This window comes from Neofelis nebulosa, chromosome X (genome assembly GCF_028018385.1).
Source record: "Neofelis nebulosa isolate mNeoNeb1 chromosome X, mNeoNeb1.pri, whole genome shotgun sequence".
Lineage (NCBI taxonomy): Eukaryota > Metazoa > Chordata > Mammalia > Carnivora > Felidae > Neofelis > Neofelis nebulosa.
The window spans coordinates 23,207,749-23,218,684 of record NC_080800.1 but is presented as its reverse complement, the minus strand read 5'-3'; the positions used below and the strand labels follow the sequence as shown (position 1 = coordinate 23,218,684).

Below are 10,936 nucleotides of genomic sequence, written 5' to 3'. Positions count from 1 at the left end.
TTCATTTCCATTGGTTTGTTATTGAATTACAGATTTTACCTATTTTGAGATTTATTTCTCTATCACAAATTTCAGGATTTTTGTATTTATCACTATAAATGTTCCTTTAGCCATGCATATTGTTGTATCTCACACTTTGTAACAGGTTCATGAAAATATCATTGAGATTAAATAAACTTTGCAAATTTGAATTGAACAATATGTTTTGGCATGTGTATATAGATTTGCTAAACTATCACCAGAATCAAAATACTGTACTTACCCATCCCTTCTTTCAAGTTTCCTTGAACGACTTTCCATTTTCTCTTCCTGTTTCTGCTCCTACCTCCCTTCTTTCCCATGGTATGTACATTATTGTACAAGTTTTAGTGTGGACATACATTTTTATCTTTCTTGGATGAACATGAAGACATGGTATGGCTAGATCACATGATCGGTCTACTTTAAGGTATTTGGAATATGTTAGAGTTTGCAGTCTGATAGTCCATTGTCCATCCTGCCAGCAGTGTATGAGCGTCTCCTTTGCACTGCATCCTTACAGCATTTCTTATGGTCATGTTTTTGTGTTGTATCCCTTCTAGTAAATGTGTGGTGGTATCTCAGTGTCTAGCTAAATTGCATGGCTGTAACCAAGTCCTACTTCTTTCTTTCTCAGGAAAGTCTAGTAAGTGGAAAAGATAGATCACTATGGGGAGGGACCGTTTGGGGTGCGTTTTTACAGCCCGGTAATGGTGACCATCTAGGTTCCCCGCTGGACTTGAGCTGTGGTGAATGACGCTGGTATTTGGCATAGAACTTGTATTGTCTACACACATCCTGTCTTGTTTGCCTGAATCCTTCCTGGCCCATTGAGGATAGTAGACTTTACTCGGGCCTTTTTGTTGTCTACACCCTTTGGCATTTTCAGGTTGCCTGGTTGTTTCAATCCAGGTTGGGTATATATGAGGTGAAAAGAAAATACAACATACAAAAGAAAACACGGAATCCACTATAGTGTTGTTCCTTGGCTTCAGAGGTTCCTAGTCCATTTTCATTAGTCTCTCTACCTTTCAGAGTATTTTTATGTTTCTTTTTATGTGTACTATCAAGGAATTTTCGTTGTATTTGGGGAAAAAAGTATATCTACATCTTCTGGGAAACAGATGTCCAACTTCTTTTTTAGCTAAATAACCTTTACATGTAGTGGATTCTTTATTTATTTTAATTTTTGCTGTCACTTGCTCAATTTCTTTAATTATTTCATTTTCTCATTAATATTTCTTCAATTTCAAGCTTGTGCTTGAAAGCAGGTGCTACTAGAGTTAAATATTGTGGGACAGCCTACTGGGAAAACAGGCAAGAAAATAGTGTATTGGAGAAAATAAGTTTTGTGGCAATTATCCAGTATAACTGGTTATCTAGTAATAGTAACTAGAATATTATCTATACATTTTTGTGTTACGTTTAGTGATTGCTCAAGGGATTTATATTTCACTTCTTCCCTTTTCATCTCCATAGAAGTATGTAGTATCACTTCCTATAAATGTAACCTCACTACACTATAATGTTACATATGCTACCTTTCCTTTGTGCTTTTGTTCTATAGTTTATATCAATTATATCTTTTATCATTTTTTTGCTTTAAGAGTCAGATATCAAAAAAAGTCAAATATCTCTCAAAAATAATAGAAAACACTAGTCTTTTATGTTTATCCATTTCTTTTCCCTATGCAGTGTTCTTCACACATTCTTATAGCCCTGTCGTTCTTGGTTTCCATTGGGTGTCCTTTCTCTTGGGCCACCCAAACAAGTCATCTCATTTCCAATACCTCAGAATGTGACTTTATTTAGAAATAGAGTCTTTGCAGATTCCGTCAATTTAAGATGAAGTCATTAGGATAAGGCCCTAATAGTATGTGACTGTTGTCCCTTAAAGGAGGGAGGTGAATTTGGATATAGACACAGATGTGCATGGAGGGAAGACTGTGAAGATGCGCCCAGGGAGAATGCCATGTGAAGGTAGAGGATTTGGAGGAATGCCAGAGATTGCTGGGAAGAGGCCGGGAATGATTCTACAGGTTTTAGAAGGTGCATGGTCCTGCCTACAGCTTGATATCAGATTTCTAGCCTCAAGAGCTGTGAGACAATAAATTTGTATTGTTTTCAAGCAGTCTAGTTTACGGTATTTTGTTATGACAGTCTAGGAAACTAATACATTCCTTAAGCATGATTTATTTGTATTACGTTTGGCCAGCAGAAAAGTGTTTCAGTTTGGTTTATCTGGATGTTTCTTATTTCACTTTCAGTTTAGAAGGGTGATTTTATTGCATATAACATTGGAGCTTGAAAGTTCTGTCTTGACACTCACTGAAAAAATGATGCTCCATTTTTCACTGATTATCCATGGTTTGTGTGGAGAAGGCAGTCAACATTTAAATAATTCCTAGATAGGTAATATTTATGTCTTTGAAGCTTTTGGTGGATGTATGTTTGTTTAATACACTAAAAAGGCTTTACATCTTATATAGCTGTCAAATATATAGTTTAATAATGATAAAAATTATAAAAACAGAGAGAGAGAGACAAACCATAAGAGACTTTTAAATACAGAGAACAAACAGGGTTGCTGGAGGGGAGATAGGTGGGGGGATGGGCTAAATGGGATAGACATTAAGGAGGGCACTTTTTGGGACGAGCACCGGGGGGCATCATATTTAAGAGATGAAATCACTGGGTTCTACTCCTGAAGCCAAGACTACACTGTATGTTAACTAACGTCAATTTAAGTTAAAAATGTGTGTGTATATATGTGTGTGTGTGTGTTTGTGTGTGTATACATATACATATATATATATATGGTTTGCTAATGAAACATTTCTAAAACTTCACTAGTTGTTATAAAAAAATGATTCCATTCATGCAAAAAGGTTAACTTTTGATCAACAATAAAAAAAAAGCTGCAGAAAAGTAGTATAATAAAAAAAGAACCAATTCTTTCTTATTATAATATATAAATACATCTATACTATATGTATACAAATAAAAGTAATTTCAGTACATTTACAAGTACAATATCCAAGACATTTTAATTATTATTTCTGATCTGATGGTACTGTTGATCTGGATGTGATAGTGTATGAGACCAGGTGCAATGCCTTGGTAACAAATAATGGAATGACACTTGTCTTAAATATAGAAATAGTTTACTTTATATCTACCATACTTATATACAATGTATTTTACAGGTAAAATGAATTATATAGTAAATATAATATACATCAGAATCAATTTGGTATCAAGCAGTATATAGAACATAATTGACAGCAATAAGAATTTATGTGTAATTATGTATATGTGTGTGTATGTATTTTTGGTATATAATTTTGTTAATGATTATGAAATGATAAACTGTACCAAATGGGATTAAAAATGTGTATCAAAGAATATATTAGTAATAAACATATATAGGTAATTAGTGTCTTAAGTATGCTTAATATTCAGTGTAAATAATTAAGTAACATGGTACCTTTTCAAAATTTTGATGCCAGGTTATTGAGGGAATGAAAAATGGTAATGAGTTTTGGAAAGTAGTATGTTTTTGACAAAGTTGTGAATTTCCTTACAGATTTACAGAGTAGTGGGCCTTTTAGAACTATATCTGACATAGCTACTCACACATGTGTGCTAAAGTATGGACACAAAATAGTCAAAACAGCTCTTTTTTGGCAAATTATGTGTGTCCATACTATGATGCTATGCAGCTTTTACAACTAATCACGTACACGTTAAGTACTTGAAGAAGGCATCTCCAAGATATATTGTTAATTAAAAAGAGACTAAGTATAATTTACTTACAGATATGTGTATAATTATGTAAATATGTTATTCATGTAGATAAATGTCTGTTTACATCTATTTATATACACACTTTACTGCTCATCACAATTACTTCTGAAGAGGTATATTTATCAGCTGTTTTGAAATTTTTATACTATGTACATGCAATATATCTGTGTCCTAGAATATATATCAAAAATTAATCACATGATAATGGCATCTCTCTAATGATTTTTGAAATATGTACTATTGGCTTTTTTATTTTCAAGTACAGAATGGAATCAGAAGTTAGGTATTCTTTTTGCTTTTTATTTTAAAGTTCATAATGGAATAAGAAGTTAGTGTTACAGATAGGAGGTTTAGAAAAGAGAAGGGAAAAAATAAAAATACAATGTAAGAGGAGAAATAATACAGTTATGAGCACTTTATAAGAAGCTAACCTCTAATTAGTCAGTGAGATGATTAAACTAGAGACCATAGGTAAAATTGTCATAGACAATGCTGTTTTTATCTTTCCATCAGAATTAAATGTCACCTGTATGGTAAAGGGCCTCTGTTGCCAGGATAGTAGAAATGCTGACAACAGTGATCAGGGTTAAAACCCTTTCACATTTCATCTGATTCATATATGGAAAAAGCCTAAAAATATAACAATGTCATGTAGGGTTTTATGCCATTTTTTATGATGTATATAAAAAACTTAGTAATAATTTGCTATTAGAAAATGTTTACTATTAGAAAATGCTAATGTTTGGGGTGCCTGGGTGGCTCGGTTGAGCGTCTGACTTCCGCTCAGGTCATCATCTCACGGTTTGGTTAGTGAGTTCAAGCCCCATGTAGGGCTCTATGCTGACAGCCCAGAGCCTGGAACCTGCTTCAGATTCTGTGTCTCCCTCTCTCTCTGCCCCTCCCCTGCTCTCACTCTGTCTGTCTCTCTCAAATAAATAAAAGTTAAAAAAATTTAAAAAAAAAGAAAGAAAATGCTAATGTGCAGGCATATAGAATCCAGCAATTTTCCTAAATTTTCTGTTTAATTCAGTGTATTATCTCTAGAAGGCTTTTATGTAATCTGGAAATAAAAATATCAATTCTCGGAAACAGCCACTGCTGCCAACAAGAACTTGAAAGCTGCAAACTTTCAGCCTTGGAGGGGGCCATGGTGCAGCCTGTGAGGCATAAGAAATCGGTCAATTACTCACAGTTTGAGGACTCTGACAGTGATGATGACTTTATTTCTGCAACTGCACCTTTAAATAAAAAACCCAGAACAACACCAAAGGAGTTAAAACTAGAAACAAGGAAACCTAAACTGAGGAATCTCCAGAAAGAAGATATCCCATTGCAAGAGAAAACCCCTAAAAAAAGGATGGCTTTAGATGACAAGCTCTACCAGCGAGACTTAGAAGTCGCACTTGCTTTATCAGTGAAGGAACTTCCAACAGTCACCACTGATGCGGAAGAGGCTCAAGATAAAAGCACTGAAAAGTGTGACAGTCATGAAAGTGAAACAATGAGTAAGGCCCCTCATATCTCCAATTGCAGTGTAGCCAGCGATTATTTAGATTTGGATAAGATTACTGAGGAAGATGATTTTCCTGTTGTTCAAGGGAAAAGAAAAGCAGCATCAAAGGCTATGGTACAACAGAGGAAGATTCTTCTGGAAGGCAGTGATGGCGATAGTGCTAATGACTCTGAACCAGACTTTGCAACTGGTGAAGAGTCCGAGGATGACTCTGATTTAATGAGAGTGAAGATAATGATGAAGACTTCACTGTGAGAAAAAATAAAGTGAAAGAAATTAAAAAGAAAGAAGTGAAGGTCAAATCCCCAGTTGAAAAGAAGGAGAAGAAACCTAAATCCAAATGTAATACTTTGGTGACTTCAGGAGACTCTGCTCCAGCTTCTGTGAAATCAGAACTTCAGCCTTCACCAAAAAAGGTTTCTGGTTCTTCGGAGGTCACTAGGAAACCATTACAAATACGCAGTCCTTTGGCTGAAAACAAAAAACCTAAGTGGGTCCCACCAGCGATGTCCGGAAGCAGCAGCATCAGGAGCCCACTGGCAGGCGTGTCTGTTAAGTCTAGTCTCCAAATCAGAGTCTCCGCCTGGGTTTGTCCAGATTAGCACGAGTTAAACCTTTGCATCCAAATGCCGCTAGTAGCTGAGTGTGATAGTAAACACATGTGTGATTAAGAGAATCACAGTTTTACAAGTGTGTTTATATTTGATTTGTGTTTATATTTAAGGAGGGTATCATAAGATAAAGGAATCCTTTAATGTCCTATAAATTGCCTCTACCCATTCCATGATGATATTCTCTGAAGCTATTCAAGATTTCAATAAGGGGTTTGTTTATCAGAATTATCTTGTAATGCCCTTTCCTTCTGGAGAATGTGTTCTATTTTTCCTGTGTGTAATAAGTCATTGTCATTCAGTGGTTGTCAGTTTGACATGGAGAAAGTCCATGTTGCATGCTATTCTTTTCTAGAAACATGATGCTCCTTTCTAGCTTTGTCTAATTTATGGCACCTTAACTGTAACTATTCAGAGTTTAAAAGGAAACATTCCCGCTTTTTCCAGGAGACATTTCTGAAATCTTACTTAAGCTACATTGTCAGTTTAATTGCAAAAATGTTTCATATTCTAGTCAAATACTAAGAATTCAGAATTCATTTACCCATTAAAATGGTTGCTATAATGACCTATGTCTCCTACTCAGAAGTAGATGTTTATTGTATAGCAAATAGAATTTCATGACATTTTATGAAGTTCTCATCAAAGCCTTTAATAAAAGTGAAAAAGTTTTGATATGCTCTTTCCTTGAGCCCATTGCACCTGTCTACATTTGTCTACATTTCATTAGGTTGTCTATATTTCATTATATTAAATGAATGCTTTATGAAAAAAAAAATATCAATTCTCTGATTAAAGGTGATTTAGTATCTTCCTTTCCAATTGTTAATGCTTTTTAAAATTTTTTTCCCCTTTTTTATTGCCCTGGCTGTGATCTCTTTATAATGTTGAATAGAACTGGTGATAGTAGGTGATTCCTTGTCTCTTTTCTGATGGCAGTGGCATTTCCATTGTTATAATCTTGCCATTCAGTATCAAGTTAATAGGGGTCTCATAAAACATTTTCAGGAAGGATTTTTACTGAAATCTTCTGTGTCCCGTGGACTGGTGAGTCTACCGGAAACATTACTCAGTTGCCCAGCTTTTAGCTACTCCTTTTTGCTTAGCATCTTGGGTTTTCAGTCTCATTTGAGGAAAAATATCATGTGAGGAAAAGACCCAAATTTGGTTCTCACCCTCTTTGCCTGTTTCCCCCCCCCCCGAGATCTAGTCTTTTCAGTTCTTGGTTTTTTGGGTTTATGGTATTTTCAAGCGGATGTCTTATATTTTTGCATATTTCAGTTTTCTCCCCAGAATGTTTGGCCTGAAATGTCTGGTCTGCCTTCAGTAGAAGAAGGTATGTTCAAAAGCACTGTTTTTGAAATTTGTTTTAATTTGTATATATTGGTTAACATGCAGTGAACCCAGTCTGTATGTTAAGAATATAAGCCACTGATTAAACTCTTTGCTTTGGGATAAATTGTACATTAACTTACAGATGTAAAAAATAATACAGAGGTACTCCGTGTACTTTTTGCCCGTTTCCAACCAACTTCATATGTTGCAAAATTAGAGTGAAATTTCCCAAGTATTCACTTAGATGCAGTCAAGACATAGACAACCTGTCAATCATCACAAAGATCATTGTGTTGCTCTTAGAGGCACACCCATTTCCGTCATCCCTTCCTATCCCTGAATTCTGGCAACCACTGATGTGTTCTTCATTGCTCAATTTTGTTATTTTGAGATTGTTATATAGATAGAATCATACTGTATGTGACATTTGGGATTGGCTTAGTTCAGAATGGGTAATTTTCCAGAGATTCATCAAAGTTATTGCATGTACCAGCAGTTCATTCCTTTTTCGCGCAGTAGTTTATAGCGGATTTGCCACATTTTTTCAGCCATTCTCTCTTGGAAGACTATCTAGTTGTTTCCAGTTTGGGGCTGATACTGATAAATCTGCCATAAACATTTACGTACGCATTTCCGTGTGAAAATAATCTGAATTTCTCTGGTATTAATATCCAAGAGTGTAATTGCTGTATCATGTACTATTTCCAGTTCAGTTTTTTAAGAGCCTACCTGTTTTTAGAATGGGTGTAACATTTTACGTTCCTCTAAGCAATATATGAGTGATCCAGCTTGCTTCTATCCTGCCAGCATTTGTTTATATGGCTTTTTAAAATTTTAGTCATTCTGATATGTGTAAGATACCCCACTGTGGTTTTAATTTGCATTTACCTGATCTGATGGCTATCATGTTGAACATCTTCTTAAGTGCTTACTTGATGTCTACACGTATTTTCTGGTAAAATTTTTGTTCATGTCTTTCACTCAGTTTCAAATTGATTTGTTTATTTTATATTGTTGGATTTTGAAAGTTGTTTATGTATTCTAGATACTACTTCATTATGAATATATAGCTTGAAAATATTTTCTCTAAATCTGTAGCTTGTCTGTGTCAGATAAAACTTTTTTAATAGCACAATCTGTAAATATTATGGAGTCCAAATTATCAAATTTACCTTTATGGATCATGTTTTTCTGACATCACGATATGGGCAGTTTGAGGTGATTAGTTACATCGGAGGCTAGGCTTCCCACAGGGCCGATGCTTGCAAGGGTGAAGGTATTTTGTGTGTCATGCTGGCTGCAGTAGGATGCTTATTGTCTTCAATTTTTCTGTCTACTTAGGCTGTTCTTATCCTACTCTTTTTCTAAAGCCTTTTTTTAATATTAAATATAATTTATTGTCAAGTTGGTTTCCATACAACACCCAGTGCTCATCCCAACAGGTGCCCTCCTCCCTGCCCATCACCCACTTTCCCCACCCTCCCACCCCCCCATCAACCCTCAGTTTGGTTCTCAGTTTTTAACAGTCTCTTAGGGTTTGCCTCCTTCCCTCTCTGTAACTAATTTTTTCCCCTTCCCCTCCCCCATGGTCTTCTGTTAAGTTTCTCAAGTTCCACATATGAGTGAAAACATATGGTATCTGTCTTTCTCTGCCTGACTTATTTCACTTAGCATATTACCCTCCAGTTCCATCCACATTGCTGCAAATGACATGATTTCATTCTTTCTCATTGCCAAGTGGTATTCCATTGTGTATATAAACCACATCTTCTTTAGCCATTCATCAGTTGATGGACATTTAGGCTCTTTCCATAATCTGGTTATTGTTGAAAGTGCTGCTATAAACATAGGGGTACACGTGCCCCTATGCATCAGTACTCCTGTATCCCTTGGGTAAATTCCTAGTAGTGCTATTGCTGGGTCATAGGGTAGCTCTATTTTTAATTTTTTGAGGAACCTCCACCCTGTTTTCCAGAGTGGCTGCACCAGTTTGCATACCCACCAACAGTGCAAGAGGGTTCCCCTTTCTCCACATCCTCTCCAGCATCTATAGTCTCCCGATTTGTTCATTTTAGCCACTCTGACTGGTGTGAGGTATCTCAGTGTGGTTTTGATTTGTATTTCCCTGATAAGGAGTGACGTTGAGCATCTCTTCATGTGTCTGTTGGCCATCTGGATGTCTTCTTTAGAAAAGTTTCTATTCATGTCTTCTGTCCATTTCTTCACTGGATTATTTGTTTTTCGGGTATGGAGTTTGGTGATCTAAAGTCTTTTTCGGAGGGTGGATGTATGTTTGTTTGTTTGTTTTTTTATCTAAACCCTTTACTGTTTGCAAGTGCTTGATTCTTCAGCTGCATGTCTGGTGTGCATGAGGGAAAACAAGACAAAAGTCCCTACATCCCCCAAAAGTGACAAAAAAAGAGAATTCACCATCATGTTGTTTCTTGAGTCTTAAAGTCCCTTATTAAGTCTCACTCCTCTCCACAATTGAGTCTTGTTATGTTTGTTTTATATATAACATGCAGGATTTTTCGTTGTTTTTAGGGGTAAGAATAGGGAAAAGTATGTCTATTCCTTTTTCCTGGAAGCCAAGTTCCAACAATTGTTTTGCCCAAATTATCTTCACAACGAGTGGATTTTTTTTTAATCATGTGCTTAATTTCTTTCAGCTCAATTATTTCATTCATCCCATAAATATTTCTTCAGTTCTCAGCATGTGTCCATGTGAACCATGAACTGGAGTTATATTATTGGTGGAGAGCCTAGTGAGAAATCAGAAGAGTAAATGTATATATCATAAAAATTTAATGGTATATAATTTTAGTGTTGATTTGTTTAGGCAGTAGTAGTAACTTGAAAATTACCTACACATTTTTGTGTTATTTTTAGTTATTCCTCAAGGGATTGGTATTGAATTCTTTTACTCTTCATGTTCTACCTAGAGTTCTGTCACCTTCTGTAATATGCAATACTATGGTGCCTTGGCAAAATGTATTTTATACATAAAATTATTTATAAAACCTATTACTTATCAGAAGCAATGGAGTACAAAGCAATTTATAGACCATATGTGCAATAAGTGTTTATGCACCTAGCTATCTGTCAGTATTTGTGTGTGTGTATATACATATAAGCTTAATGTATAGTGTGTGTGTGTGTGTGTGTATATATATATGTATATATATATATACATACATATATATTTATATGGTTAATGTATTTTCATTTTGGTAATCAAATAATTGTGAAATTATAGAAGAGTACTTGACAATGGAATTAACAACATCTATCAAAGGGTAAATCTAAATGGTTAATGACCTCTTTAAGTATGCTGTAAATTTAGTGTAAAAGTAATATAGTTACAGTAAGTAGAATATTGTCCATATATTTTATTGTTATGTTTCATGCTTACTCAAGTGTTTGTAATTTGAATCCTTTACTTTTCATGGTCGACTTCGTTTTACACAGTACCATTTCTTGTAATACAATCTTACAACAGGACGTTTGCATTTATTCCCATTTCCTTCATGTTCTTGTTGCATCGTTTGCGTCTATAATTTATTACTTTGCTTTGAAGATTACTTGTCTTTCCAAGAAATAATAGAAAATGTGAACCTTTTATAATGATGCACACATTTACTCTATCCACTGC

The 10,936-nt window shown here is 35.1% G+C and overlaps 1 pseudogene; it reads left to right on the top strand.

Moving 5' to 3' along the window:
* The first annotated feature begins 4,916 nt into the window (after window positions 1-4,916).
* LOC131502587 (RAD51-associated protein 1-like) lies at window positions 4,917-6,640 on the top strand (annotated as a pseudogene).
* The last annotated feature ends 4,296 nt before the right edge of the window (window positions 6,641-10,936 follow it).